The 16,679-nt window shown below is 35.6% G+C and overlaps 1 protein-coding gene across 1 annotated transcript in view; it reads right to left on the reverse strand.

The window, feature by feature from the left end:
- dgkaa (diacylglycerol kinase, alpha a) overlaps positions 1 to 15,103 on the reverse strand; it is a 33,199-nt gene extending 18,096 nt beyond the window's left edge. The window contains exon 1 of the mRNA XM_077218502.1: positions 14,809 to 15,103. The gene's annotated coding sequence lies outside the window, so the exon portion shown is untranslated. The remainder of the gene's footprint in view (positions 1 to 14,808) is intronic.
- Positions 15,104 to 16,679: the final 1,576 nt, after the last annotated feature.

A 16,679-nucleotide genomic window follows, 5' to 3' on the forward strand; every position in this document is an offset into this window, starting at 1 on the left:
AAAGCCAAATCCATCTTTACTTTAGATTTGCATGCACTTAAAGCGAAAAGAAAATCTTTAGGCCTAGACACAATTATAGAAATACAATGCATGCACATTGCTGTCAGCCTCATAAGATCCCCTCTGGCACATACCATAAATGCTTTGAAAACATTTTTGCATGAATAATGTTACACCATATGATACTAAAATTCTCCATGAACATGGTGAACCATTTTATAAAAGAAAGTAACAATTCAAAGTTCACCTTTTGACTTTCTGGTGTCCAAAGTGATATTTTTCAATCTTTAAGGCTGAGCAAAGACTCTTAATGTGTCAAAATAATTTGCCATTCTTTTTTTCTATTACGTAAGGAATTTATAGTGTTGCAAACTAAAGACATCTTGATTTTATCCATGCATGAACAGACAAAATCCCTGTACAGTCACACTATACAAGAATTTTGAAAAAGTATATAATGCATTTTTAAAGAAAAAAGAAAAAACTTCAATTCATCATAAGTGACAGTAAATAATTTTTTTTACAAAAATATTTAATATTACATTTTAAATAAATGCTGTACAAAAAAATATTATGCAGCACAAAAACAACGTTTTCAACATTGATAATAATAATAATAAATGTTGATTCATGTGGATCATTTGACACTGGATTCATGGATCATGTGACACTGAAGACTGGAGTAATGATGCTGAAAATTCAGCTTTACATCACAGGAAAATATTACATTTTAAAATATATTAAAATAGAAAACAATTCTTTTAAATAGTAATAATATTTCACAATATTACTGTTTCAAATAAATGCAGCCTGGGTGAGCATACGAGATTTCTTCTTTCAAAAACATTAAAAAAATCTCACAGACCCCAAACTTATATATTTATTTATTTTAATTAAAAAATAATAAAAAATTTTTTTTTTAATATATATTTGCAATATTATCTATATATTAATAATATGAACATTGTTCTGACAGTTTTTTTTAGACTATAATGTATGCCAGCCTGTCTATGTAAATAAGCATGTCACATAAAATCCCTCATTTACATAGTCACTACGACATGCTCAAGAAAACAAAACTATGGAACAGAAAACAACAAACGCACACTGCTCGTGGTCTTGACTACCGAAAAAGTTGCGTTTCCATTTAAAAGATTAATCTTATGTTTTTGTGTATGACACCAGTGGAATGCTGACAGAAAAAAAAGTTTGAGAGTCTTATATTATTTTATTTGTTGATGTACGACTATGCTCAACATACAAAATGTTTAATGTCAGCTGAAAATACTAAAAATGAAACTTTGTACATAGCATTGATTCAAAGGCCTAAGGCAAAATGAGACACACAATATCTCTCTTTTTGTGTGTGTATTGTACAGAAACACTATGTTTCTGGCTCTCATCTGTAATGGAAAATGGATCAGCACTCTCATTACGGAAAAAGCCTGTCCAGGGAGATTAGCACGCTAGTGCCAGGCTAAAGTTTTTATTCCTGTGCACATTCATTAAGGTTTCTTCAAACTTTTTTACAGAAGCCAAACAGCGAGAATAAATGGGTGACCTAGTGTTACATCTACAGATCTTTTTTTGGAACTAATAATAGTAGCCGAAGTAAAAGTTTTATAATAGTGATCCTGCACTTGACTGTGAACACAGAAAATCAGCCACATATTTAAAGCCAACAAACAAACATATGCAAAACTCTAGTCCGAACATCAGGAGGAGTTCCTTAACCTAACCTCTTATGAAAGTTTGTCAGCATGAAATAGGGTACAATCCACTTTAATTGCAGTTTATATTTTTCCTAGAGTGTGAGAGCTGAAAAACTCTGATACGACAGAAAAGGCAGAGAGAATGAAGCCCATACACCCACTCCTCTCATGTGATGTGAGCTAACAAAGGGTCACACCGTTCTCAGTTAATTCCCTCAAAAGGTTAGTGTCGTTGCCTAGGAACTTTGTTTGTGTGGTCTATTCCGTGTGTATATGGGTGGGTGTGTGAGAGAGAGAAAGTTGGGAAAACAGAAGCAATACTTTTTCTTGTTAACAGCGGAAGCTAGCCGGTGCATGACAGAAAATTTTACATACAGACTACAGTCTTATCAATCATTTCTGAAAGATAAAAGGAAATATAATTTTTAAAAAAAAATTTACATTCATTTATTTCAGTCCTGACAACTCTGGGGATAGTTTGTAAAACATTGTATTAATGTAAGTAGAATGTATAGGTTTGGTATTGTCTGACAAGAACTGCTACGCTGCGGCTGCTGCTGCAGAGCAAGTACTGAATGATCAGAACATTAACTTAAAGGTGCTCTAAGCGATGTCGCGTGTTTTTTAGGCCTAAACATTTTTTGTCACATACAGCAAACATCTCCTCACTATCCGGTAGCTGCCCATCCCCTGAACACACTGTAAAAAACGCGGTCTCTGCAGACACCCCAGGCTCCACAAACGGCAACAAAAACAAACTGGGCTAACCCGCACCACGAAACATAACAAACTGTTCCAGTCAATAACCGACAAGAAGGATTTGGGGGGTTAGTGCGTGGATGAGGAGGAGGGAGGGTCTAGTTAGCCTCCATTTTGTTTGACAATACTTTAAACGTCAACAAGAAGTGGCGTCACCCAACATCGCTTAGAGCACCTTTAAGGGAAATATGCTGCTGCAACTAGAGAGAGGGAGAACCCTGTAGCACATCTAGGCAGGTGGTGCTGGGGAGATGGAGGGCTAGAAGAATTTACATAGCGTGTAGAGATGCATTTGCTTGGATGTTTTCGCGTTATAAAGGGAAATAGTATCAATCAGTAATCAATCAGCTGAGAACATCACATTGAACGAACAAATCAGAATGCGAGTTTCGTGGTTAAAATATTCATTTAAATCAAACATCCTGAGGTAAAAATCCTAAGCTGATTTTACAAGTTATGCTCCTCTCACAGATACTCTTCTGAAAAAGGTAAAACATGTGAAACGAAAGTACATTTAGTCGTGTAATTGAATGAAATGTCAATGATACCTCCTAAATCACATTTTTAATGGCAGATTTACATTCAAATGGAGAAATGTCAAGTCAAGGTAATATTTTGTATTTTGTCAGTTGAAGTTTTCCCTTTAATTTCTTATTTGTATTTAAAATATGTGGGAAAATCTCATTCTTATTACTGTAATACAGTTAAAATCCCCCTGTATTTAATCATTTTATCCCTTAAAACTCATTTTTGGTCGGCACCGATAGCCTCGTGGGCAAGTGCCGGCATGTAGAGTCGTTGTGCTTCAGGCGACCCGAGTTTGAGTCCTGACTCGTGGATCTTTCCCGATCCCGTCCCCCCTCTCTCTCTCATGTCTAGCTACTGTCCTATTCTAATAAAAAGGGGAAACATGCCAAAAATAATTATTAAAATTACCAAAATTACATATTTAAATGTTTTGAGAATGTGTTTGGTTCAATGCTGTTTTAAGGAGAAAATACTCAGCAATGGTGTTGACTTATGCATGTGTACATGGTTTGTCTTAAAGCATATTTAAAACACCACATAGACATATAAACAACATTAAAAGCTTGATTTTCACCACAAGGGGACTTAAGAATTTTTTTTCTAAGAAAAATAGATTTCAGATAAAATCATTTTGTAAAATCAGCATGAATTAAATTCAGCTTTGTTATTATACTTGCAAATATAATTTAAGGTAAATACTATATAATTATTTTTCCAATAGTTAACATCTTAAATATTAACTAACAATACGCAATACGTTTGTTAAAGTATTTATTAATCTTTGTTAACCTTAGTTGATTAAAATACAACTGTTCATTGTTAGTTCATGTTAGCTCAGGTTTTAATAATTTATTGGTAAATGTTGAAATGAACATACTAACAAATGCTTTAGAAGTATTTGTCATTGTTAGTTGATGTTAACTAGCTAATTTTAACACATGCAACCTTATTATCCTTAAGGTGTAACATTTTCTCCCACATTGCATGAACGAGAATGAGATTTTTTCTTATATAGGCTACAAACAATTGGGAGAAGGGGGTTTAAATAATTGTCATGAACATAATGTCACAATGCACTGTTATATAACAGTATTGCACTGTTATAATACACTTTATTTTCTTTATAAGAAATAGAATTTAATACATTTTTAGTATTACGAGTTTAGGTTGAAATAGGACACATGAAAATAGTTTTTCATGATATTCAACCAAACGACAGTATGCATAAAACAAACAGGATGGTCATGTTTGGTATTTTCTGAAGGTCTTGTTTCACACCAGTTTTAATTGTCAGTTTACTGTAGCTGATGGCTGCAAGTCTTGGATTCTCTCTCTCTCTCTCTCTCTCTCTCTCTCTCTCTCTCTGCATCTCTAATTGTTTGGGTTGAGCACAGAAGCGTGGTAATTTGATTCTGGCCTTTCTCATCACTTATTTGCATGCATAGCTCTGTTTTATGGAGGGGAGACAAATCTCTGCTTCACCAAACACTTAGTCCATTAAAACATCGGGCTATAGGGATCCTTGTGGCTCAGCAAAGTACACTGTCTTTGAGACCACCCACAAAACCAAGACATAAACCATAACATCACTCTTTTGAACCGTAAATTGTTTTCATATATTCAGAAACCGTTGCCAGTCATTTATACAATAAAGATGCACATTCATGCCAATGTGTCTATTTGTTGAGGTGGAAAATTTTGTTTTGTTTTTTCATTATAGATGAGTGTTACCAATACCATTATTGATTAAAGGGATCTCAAATACTTGATTTAAAATTTTTTTTTGCATAATTTGCATAAAAATATAAAATATAATATTTATATTCAAAATAATTTAAACTCAAATCAATATGTCTGTTTATATCGTTACTGGGTAATTAGCAGCATAATGCACTGGATAATGTACAGTCAGCTGCTCCTTATCAAAAAATAAATATCTTTGAAACTTTTCTTTTACTGTTTGCTCTACAACTCTAATATTATATTTGGCAGCCCCCACAAGTGCATGACAGTCATGTGTCTCTTTAGAACTTGATCTCTATGCCATTCAAAACAATGCAGGTAAAAATGTCAGTAGCATTACAAAAATGTCAGTAGCATTAAGGAAGTAGTGGGTGTTTGTAGTAGTTAGTTTCAAGTTGCAGAGAGTTTCCCTTGTATTGTGCATTGTGGCAAGCTTCTCTCTTCTTGCATTTGTAACTAGGTAGCTGATAATTGTTTTTAATTAAACATCAATATTTTTAAGTTAAATTTTAAATAAGGGGAAATTAATGCTGTAAAAGGTTTTTTCCCTGTTGTTTTAATCACATTTCAGATTTTTTTGCAGTGCACTTAAATAGTCCTACATTGTGTGACACATTTTTAAATGTTCAAATATTCTATGTACTAAAATATGAGCTCACAGGAATAATAAGAATGTTGTACAACAGCAATGCAAAACTCTGTTAACAAGTCAACATGTTTAAAGAGAAAACGTGCAAAAATGTAAATGAATGTTGCATAAGGCCAACAAATTAAATTACAACAGTAAGTAGCCCAACCCCTCTCACTATCTCGCCTATTAAGTTGCATTTCCAACCCACTTTACCAGAAAAGCTGGACTTAGAACACAAAATAGACTAGACAGAAGGGCGGTGTGTGATTCTCACGTGCTGAGGTTACACACCTGTTCTTGTGATCTAATATTAGCTGTTCACGTTGTTTGCCTTAACAATGTCTTTTAAAACTATATTTAGGAACAATAGTTTTTTAAAGCTTTGTGCTGATTGAACAAGCTGCCGCCTTGTGTCAAGTCAAACAGCTGCTTTGTATCTGCAAGTGTTCATATATTCCCCTTCCTTTCATTTTATTGGTTGCTCTTTCATAACTCAAATGATCTGAGATGATATGAGACTGAGTTGTCTTTTTTTACCCTTTCCTAGAAATAAAATAAAGGAGACAATACAGTATAGTTTTAAAATGAATGCAATTTTAAAAATTATAAATATAGGACACTAGTAGATCCTTAGATAATAAGGAGATCTCATTTGTATTTAGAGATAATTCACACTCAATCCAATATTCACACATAAAAAATTGGGCTCTATGTTCTTTAGACATTCATAATAACATATTCAAGTGAGAATTGGCAAACATTTAGGGTACATTTACACGACAATGAACTAAAAACTGGAAAAAAAAATGTCTTTGCGTTTTTTTTGTGTACAACCGACAACGCTGTCAAAACGATCCCCATTCAAACGGATCAGCGAAACCAACTAAAAACGCTGTATTATTCATGCCAGGCCAGTAGTTCGCGATGTCACTTTGCAAAGAAACTACGCGCCCACAGACTGAACACGTAATACGCATGCACATAGCGTCACCGTTTTCACAAATTCGCATTTTTGTAGTTTACATGGCGACGATAACGGTCTCGTTTTCAAATACTTGCCCTTACACTGAAACCCATTTTCAAAAGTTTGCGTTTTCAGGCCCCCAAAACACAGTTGTCGTGTAAATGAACGGGCAAAACACATAAAAGTTTTCAGTTTAAGTTGAAAACTGCCGTGTAAACACCCCCTTAGATTGCAAAAATAATTGGCTTAAAATAAATAATATATTATTATTGTTGTTGATATTATTATTGTTTCATTATACATTTGTATCCTTGTAGTTTAATTATTAAAATATAAATAATAGAAATAGAAACATTGGTTCTGCATATTGGTAATCATCAGACAATTAAAAATTAGAATAATTGATTTCACTATCGGTCTTGACAAAAACGATAATTGTCATTTTTTCTTTCCTATGGGTTACCCTTCTGGTTCTAATGGGAAATGTTCGTTTCACTGGTTTTGAGCTGCACTTTATTAGATTAAGCCAAATCAAATCAAGTCATTTCAGCTTTTCCAAGGAAACACAATGTGCATCTGGTCAGTAAGAAGGATTGCCAAATGCTGGCCGCCCTGGAAAGAGTTTCCCCATCAGCTGTGCTGCCTCAGACTGTTGCCAGGGGTGACTGACAGGACTAGAATGAGCAAGGGAGGAGTGGAGAGACGGATGAGGGGGAGGAAACCCGGCCAGCATTCGCGGGTCTTCCCCTGCTGGTGTGCTCCACCTACGCGAGCTGCTCGGAGCACACAACCTTCAAACAGACTGCTTTGCCTTCAACACCAGCTGATGTAAGTGTGAATCATTCACTTCAACAAAATGGGATGATTTTTGTCTTTAAATGTGCACCATTTGGGGCAATGCAACGTGCATTTATCCACCTTGTACATACAGGACAAACTGTGAAACTGAAAAAAGTGGAAATAATCGACTCAAAATCATTTTTTTGTTTAGTAAATGAAACACACTCTGAAACAACTTGCAAACCAAATGACAGGCCAATTTCAAGACGTGCCATAAAACACAGGCCACAAACTGTAAAGCAGCGCGAGTGTAACACCTCATCTGAGAACGGCTGCTGTCCTCGCCTCCCTCAGCTTCTTTTTTCCCTTGCATTTCAATGGAAAAAAAGCATCACTGACTATTTAAGTTGTGGCAGGACGAGTTTTTGGTAAAAGCAAAGGGGCCTCAGCGGTGCGCAGGAAACCCTTTCAAAGTAACTGCCTAGCCGCAGGCACGTCTGAGCTTGCACAGCAGCCGTGCACACCGCCCTCCTCCAGAAAAGCCTGCGCAAAGGCACACGCTTGAGAAACGTACTTACACCCACTCGGAGAGAACACTACAGACAGCAGACATGCGGCAACTGTTGCGCTACTCTCTTTCCTACACAGAGCAACATCAAGAGTTGAAGTCACGGGTGAAGCAATTGAACATTTAGACTGTATTACCATGCACAAGAGAGGGAATGAGAAATCAGACTCAAGTGTTCTCAAAAATAATGAGAGGACCTTTATAGGCTATCACTTATGCAGATAATTATTTCATTTTACAGCCTAAACTACAACTAAACACTTCATAATGAAAACAACCACTAGAAAACAATCTCCAAAAGGTTTCAATGTACAATGAACTTACTCAGGGCTCCATTTCACTGTAAAAAATTATAATATAATTTTATTTTAAAGTGCAACTGTAAAATTACAATGCAAATATTTATGGATGTCCAAATTGCTTCATTCTTAAACAAAAAAAATGTGCCAACATTTTTATTGAGAATTACTGTGTTATTGGTCTTTTTATTTAAAGGAATAATAAAAAAAATAGGATTAGGGATTTAAGGAAATTAGAACGGTAAAAATTCCAGGTCTATTGTGGTTATGAAGATCAAGTTCAATTACATTTATTTATTTATTTTAAATGTACACACATTGGCCCTCATTTATCAAAAGTGCGTACACCAAATTTCCAGCGTACACCTGGCGTACACCCAAAACCACGGTGACTTTGATATTTATCAATATGGACGTTGGCGTACGGCACGCTCAAATCCTACGCCAGGTCAGGAGGTGGTGTACATGTACGCACGTTTTGAGTTAGTGCGGAAATGCGCGGAAAAACAATTCCTAACACCACAAAACGCACTGACAAACTAAAAGATATGAGGAGCTCTTTTCCAAAACGCGATAAACGCCATTTTAAAAAATAATTTTTTTATTTTATTTCTATTAATAAACTAGTGTTGTGTCTGCAAAGATGAAATTGTTGATCACCATCTCCGTAGTGAACGCGCCTATAGAGAGAGTAGCCTATTTCTTTTCGTTTATAATTGTTTTGTTTAAAGACATTTCAAGCTTTCTTTATAGATATATTTCTCATGTCTGTGAGGCATTTACTGAGTTTCGGTTAATTTGTGATGAGATGCGCTCCAGTTCACGTGCAATGCAAGGGACCGCGCCCGCGCCTACATGTCATGACTCATGATTATATTGTCTGCTATTTGCTTCTTATTTATTAAATCCAGGCAATTGGTTGATGAAAAAAATATTAAAATTAAGATACAATTTATACATAACGAAATTCACTTTAAAGAAAGGCTTTCTACAAAACAAAACTTAATTAAGTGGCCAAAATCATGTCTGAGCATTAGAGCCCGACCGATATGGATTTTTGGGGGCCGATGCCGATACCGATATTAGGGAGTAAAAAAAGCCCGATACCGATATTTCAGCCGATATTATTTATGTGTATATTATAATACAGTAGCAATATTATTTATGTGTATTATAGTACAGTATACCAGTCAAAAGTTTGGACACTTTCCTATTGGTGTGTACAAACTTTTGATGGGTACTTTACACAGTAGCTATAAACAGAATAAATATATTTTATAAACACGTTTTGCAATGATCACTCAAATGTGGTAATCAAACACTTGTGTGACACAGATATGTAATGGAGGCAGGGGGAATGATAGAATGAGAATTATACAGCTGAGCTGTAACCAAACTAGTTTGCATTGCATGTTATATTATATTATATTATATTCCAAATACTGTTGCATAATCTTCACTAACGACGACTTTGTCTTTTAATTTAGTCATAACTTGTATCAATAAATATATAAAAAGTGTCACTGACAAAACCTTATTATCTTCTATTTTTACTCTTAATTCCTCTAATCTCTACCAGTGGAGGAAGAACTCAGATCTTTTTACTAAAGTAAAATGAATAATATCATAATGAAAACGTTTTTAATTACATATGTACAGTACTTTTATACTATTTTAAATAATTAGTAAGCAAAATGTACTAAACGTGACACTAGGCTACTCTTAATGCAAAATGGCCCTATATAAAGTGTTATAATTATATACATTTTTGGAATATTGCTTGATGTTGTAACGTAGCGTTATCAGGCAGAATGAGCTTTAACACTGTGTCTACACCGGACGCGGCCGTTACTGCTCGCGTCGCAACAGCTGTTTACCCTAGACAAAGCAGAATCAGTTTACTGTCGGAGATCGCTCGCGCCACGCATTTTAATCAATGTTTCATCAACCAATTGCCTTAATAAATAAGAAGAAGGCCTAAATATAGCAGACAATATAATCAGGACTTCTCAGCTGCACGCTTGCAATAGTCACAAGCTCACACAATACGTGACAGAGGCTTGTAGCAGAGAAATCAATTCTGTGAATTACACTGGTCAAATCACAAGTAGACAACTACCCACCGGATGAAGAAGGGTTGGCTCTCAGTCTCCACAGGCTACATAAAATATTCATTTTATTTTATTTTATTTTATTTTTCGTGTTTGCATTTATGAGGAAAAAACAATGTTACAGACGCGACAGTTCAGCACTACGGACGTGAGCGCTCTGAAAGCGGCACTAATGCTTTGAAACTTTCACATAGACATCAAACAGAAAGCACAAAACCTTTCGTTTCAAAGTGAATTTCGTTTTGTATTAATTGTATCTTAATTTTAATCAATGTTTCATCAGCCATTTGCCTGGATTTAATTTATAAGAAGTAAATTTAGCAGACGATAGATAATCTCGACACGGAGGCGCCTGCGGGTGAACTGGAGCTTGTCTCATGAACCGAAACTCAGCGTATAGACCTGAGAATTGAAATATATCTATATTGAAATGTCTACTTTTAAACAGAACAATTCAAAACGAAAGACAGACAGACTCATGTAATCGTATGAAATGTGCATTTCTCTCTAGCACGCGCTCACTGAAGATCGCGAGTCAGCATCGTCAACTTCATCTTTGGCTGACACTGACTGAAAACACTTGTTTATTAATAAACAATTAAAATGTCTCCTTGCTATATTTATTGTATTCATAATCATTATTTTTGCCAGTTCTTGTGACAGCTTTTAGGTGCTTTATTGGCAGCGCCACCCTTACATGAATCACCGTACCCGCATTTTTTAAAATATTCATTTATCGGCCATTATAAATGCCGATACCGATAGTTAGGAAAATGCCTAAAATCGGCCGATAATATCGGCCCGCCGATATATCGGTCGGGCTCTACTGAGCATGTCTCCCGATATATTGCGCATCCTATCTTAGCCTATGTTCACTTTTCATAATCAACATAGATGGGGAAAAAATTACATTATTATTTTTTAACAAATTAGAAACTAAATGCACTTTATTTATGCACTTATAAATGCAGTTAATGGCTACAACACGTAGCCTAATAGTAGGCCTGAATATTGTTATTACTTTTTTCAAGTTCGGCAAGAATTACTATTAGCCTAAATGTGTTACTAAATGATTTGAATGAATTTTAACATTGTTGTATTTAAGGACTGTATTTGTGTGTCATTTTTAAATTATTTGTTTTATGTGGAGGACAATATTGGAACGTGACATTGGAAATATTTATTTTATTTTTACTATTTAATTTATTTTACTATTTATTTTGTTTGGCTTTTATCTATTTCATGCAGTTGCACTTATTTAATCTATATTAATTTATAGTATGAGTCCCTGATTATATGTTGCATGTTCTCTTGTTGTTGTTTTTGTTGTTGTTTTTTTAGACAAAAAATGGATGGATTTATAACGTTTTGAAAAAAAATACAATTAACTTTGAATTTATCATCAACAATATTGTTGTTTGATTTAATAATAATTTTTCATGATGGTGATGGTCTCGATCTCCAGAGAAGTGTCTCCTCTTTGCCGTCTTCCGTGTGTCCATGGCGTAAAATGAGGGCGTGGGGGAAGCGGATACTTGAATATATAGGGCGTGTTATTCTAATGACGATCGTTTTCAGCCGCGGCATTTATCAAGGGCAGGTATTGCGTACACCTGGATTTCAGAGGTACGCACAGCTTCATAAATCAGACGGTGAGAGGAGTGTAAGCATAATCTTACGCCAACATATACGCCCGTTTCTACGCAAGAATGATAAATGAGGGCCATTCTCTCTTATTCATGTCTAACATCTAAAAAAAAAACATGCAAAGAGTTTCTTGTCTCATCAAATCCAGTTATTACTTACATGCATCATGTAAATATAAGCATGTTTTCAATTCAAAACTGAGTAGTTTGCATCACTGGATATTACTGTCAGTCGCTGAACCTTTCTACTGTAAAATAGTCATCAAATATTAAATGTTTACTGCATCCAACCATGCACTCTTTCACTGCTTAAACTAAGTGTTGCGTTGGAATTCTCACTCGTCTTCTGTGGACAGTAAGGCCTGCCTTCATTGATTTGATTGGCCATCTCAATCCTTCTGACTCTGACGAGCGCTGTTAGACCGTTAGTCTGTACGTTGTATAAGTGAGATGTAATTTGGTTCCTAAATGTTTTATTTCCTCATCATTTGTTGTCTGCAGTCCTGATACTCTTGGGAATCTGCACCACTCTGGCTTCCAACTATTCAAGCTAGAGGAGATGGTGGTATTTTACTGACCACTGAATGGGCGTATGGTAATACAAGCTCTTTGGAGCAGCAATTTCCAGGTTTTGTTCACCCACCTTTTAGAGATGAATACGTATTTATCACTCACCAGGTGAAAGTGAGGAAATCTGTGGTGAAATTAATATTGACCCACATTCCATTTACAAAGCTAGACCTTTATCTGTTCCTGTTGCATAAATGCAGTTAGATTATGATTGGAGTTTAGGAAAGACAAGCTACTCCTGAATCCATTTTTTTCACTACTTGGCTCATGAGTTATAAAAGCAGGAGATTGCTGGGAAGAAAGTAAACCAACCCTGTGAATTTCTAGCCAAGCCCATAAGGCTATAGATTCCTCAGAGAACGAGTTACCATTATCAGGTAAACTAAGCCAAGAGCTCCAGAGAGAATGTGGGACTAAATTAGGACTTTTAATTTCTTTAGGGACATCCACAAATTTAGTATAGGGTTTCAAATAAGTCAGAGATACAAAACCGCAAACTAAAATATTGTCATGTTGCACTGAGATGGATAAGTTTTGGTCACGACAGCAGAAATAAGAGTGGAAAAACAAGAATGATTGACTTTGTAAGCACTTTGGCAAAAAGGTGTAAATGCAGGGGACCAAGAAAAGACCTTCAAAACCATTTCTCTTTAACTGTTATGTCTTATAGCCCGGTCAGCTAAAACCGGATATATGTGACAAAATACTTCCAGTATGTTAAAAAAAAAGATAACTGTCTAACTTGAAGAGTTGAAACTCTTATGATTATGAAATAAGATGAACTTAATGACATAATCAGTCGTATGTGTTTGGGGGATTTTTCGGTTGGTCAGATTATGAGACCACCTAAACCCAGTTAAGATCAGTATGGTATTCTTTGAAGCATGTTGCGTAACCATATATTTGTATTTTTAAACCATAAAAAAACACTTCCAAAAACAAACGTATCTAGGACTTTTCCTTCTTTTAAGAGTATTTTACGTTTCCAAGCAAATGGCTAACTTAACATAACATTATGACTCCACAGTCTAGTTCATTGAAAGAGGATAACAAAACCAGCTACCCAGCAAACACAGAACGTTCCCCTAACGTTCCCGAATGGTCCCATGAGGTTATTTTTTTGGGAACCAAACAAGAACGTTATAGGAACGTTCCATGTAGGTTATTTTTAGGTTCCATTTTTATAACGTAAGGAAAACCAGAACCTAAATTTGTTTGCTGAGTAAAGCCAACAACTTCAAACCAAAGAGTAAAACCACCAAAATAAGGTTAAATGGTACAATTAAAAATAGACTGATATGTGCATGACACGAATGACTGAGAATCGCACTATAGTCTGCGTCTCAAAATCTAGTGAGTTTTTTTTATCTATTTAGCTCACCACAATACTTAAACAGAATTATTTCTAAGGCGTTCGGATCAGTTAACATAGCCTACATTTATACGGAAGGCATGCTAGAAATTCAGTGACCTTTTTCTGCACTAGCCTACTGTTCACCCCAATAGGCTATAGGCTACTAATGAATTTACAGTCCTAAACGCACAGCAGTGTAGACCGAGTCCCAACCAAATTATTCATATGAGTCGGTTCTTTTAAAGAATCATAAAGATACAGCGCAAACAATGTAGAATGATTCTCAAACGAATGGAAATGAGCCGGTTCTTTTGGTGAATCAAAAAAACTTATGAATCGATTACTGAATTTATCTGATTCATTTTACTTAACCGTAAGTTTATTAATTGTCATCATTCACGACTCGAAAACAACTTTTATTGTCTTTTAAGTTGTAGCCTACTTAAGGCTGATGAGTTAGGCTACTGACTGGTTATAGAATTATTTGAGATCACATAATGAGTTTATTAAAAACAATAATTGAAATATGATACCACATTTTGTTCCTTTAATATTTGTATTATTAGAGCCAATTATTGGACTGCATTTGTGTGGCCTCAAAAAAAGTCTACGTAAATACCTTTTGCAAGAAAATTATAAGCGGTTTATTCTTGTACACACACACACACACACACACACACACACACACACACACACACACACACACATACATATATATTATTGTTATGCTAATGCTTTGTTGAAACCTGAAATTAATTCATCACTTGCTAACCGTTGAGCGCAGTCGATTTTTAAAAATATATTTCTTCGGCAAAGTACTAAAAGAATGGCATTCTTAAATGGAACCGTTAAGGAACCGAACAAGGTCAGACGAATCGAAAGAATGATTAAATTCCTTACATTTCCCACCGTTACATTTCCCAAGACAACATTCTGGCCATCGATACAATCGATCGAAGTCGCATTCCCATATGAACACTCCGTTTGGACAGACAGAGGTTTTGAGTCTCTGCCGTTAGAAATGATGCATAACACCTACATGCAGCACAGTAACGTTATAAAATCCCTGCTACTGTTTTAAAGGTCGTCAACTCTCTAAAACTCGCTCGTCTCACCATAAAAATAAATGAACATTTGCGTTACCTTGATGTGTTGAGGTCTGCAGCACCCGGTTAGTGATTCTGTCTTGTTTTTAAAACAGACGCCAAGAGCAAAATCACTCATATGCGCTCAAAAACTGCTTCAGAGCTTACAAAATAAACAAATAAGTGGCGAAGGAGGCAAAACTAGCTTCGTCTGTGAGAGAGCGTTTAAGCTGTGCTTGTCCGGCTGAGAACTGACAGTAAAGTGAACACGCCTAACTGTGAGTGACACTCCCATAAAGTCACAGCACCGCCCGCACTCATATGTGTCTGAGCTGAGCGATGCACTTTGACCTGATGTGTGTGTGTACCTCTGTGCTTGTCATCGAGCGCACTAACGACAGACAGACAGACAGACAGACAGACAGACAGACAGATAGATAGATAGATAGATAGATAGATAGATAGATAGATAGATAGATAGATAGATAGATAGATAGATAGATAGATAGATAGATAGATAGATAGATAGATAGATAGATGGATGGATGGATGGATGGATAGATGGATAGATAGATGGATAGATAGATAGATAGATAGATAGATAGATAGATAGATAGATAGATAGATAGATAGATAGATAGATAGATAGATGGATGGATGGATGGATAGATGGATAGATGGATGGATAGATGGATAGATGGATAGATGGATGATGGATGGATATATGGATAGGTAGATGGATAGATAGATAGATGGATGGATAGATGGATGGATGGATAGATGGATAGATGGATGGATGGATAGATAGATGGATAGATGGATGGATGGATAGATGGATGGATAGATGGATGGATGGATAGATGGATGGATGGATGGATGGATGGATGGATAGATAGATAGATGGATAGATGGATGGATGGATGGATGGATAGATAGATAGATAGATAGATAGATAGATAGATAGATAGATAGATAGATGGATGGATAGATAGATAGTATAAGCAAATGCATGAATGATTAATAAACAGAAACTTGTTACATTTCTGGTTACACATGGACAATCAACAGGGTGGTGTGACATTTAAACTATTAAAAGTGTCATCGTTAAATGCCATTATTTTCAGTGTTAGGTTTGGCATCTGATTGATTGTATTTATATCAGTACTTAGTGCAACTGCTTTAACAGTTGTCATACAATTAAGGTGTAATATATTTGATTGCCAAATGCTTGATTAACTGATATAGGAATTTGTGGTACCACATTGTAAAAGCTCCAATCAAATCCTTACCTGTTGAAAGGGATTAAGAACCATTTCATTTATGGGAGACATGAAACAAAACTGTTTAACTGGTCAGGCTTTTGTGATTGCTCATGACAGGATGGATGGATGGATGGATGGTAGGTAGGTATTTGCAATATCAAAACCATAAGAGAATTTTATTACGAAATATGAGAGCAGCCAATGTAGTTTGAGTCGAGCAGAAACTGGTCAAGAGAGCTGCTGGGAAAACAATGTGACATTCCGTTCCTCACGGGCACTATAATGGGCTGGATTAAAATGACTTGCTGCTTTAGTGGCAATGGCCTGGTCAAAGAAAATACCAACAACAGGAGGATTATTCCTGTGTGCACTGTTTGGGTTCAAGCCATTGAATAAATGCAGATCAGCAGATAAAAGTTACCATGTGGTCACTAAACGGCAATAATGGCAAAGTTAGCTGAAAATTGTCATATGGAAACAGAAATACTTGAAAACCCCTTCAGACTGTTAAAATATAACTGGAAACTTGCACTTTAGTGACATTGTGTGGTAGAAGAGAGAAAAAACAGCAAAACAAGAGGAAGTAAGGTCTCTACGCTGATTAGCACTGCATTGGTCATTTTTAAACCCACTGATTATAACACAACCAACAAGAAGTTCCTGCTAC

Source organism: Siphateles boraxobius, unplaced genomic scaffold (genome assembly GCF_051911475.1).
Source record: "Siphateles boraxobius isolate OS27281-9 unplaced genomic scaffold, OSU_SipBor_1 77, whole genome shotgun sequence".
Taxonomy (NCBI): Eukaryota; Metazoa; Chordata; class Actinopteri; order Cypriniformes; family Leuciscidae; genus Siphateles; species Siphateles boraxobius.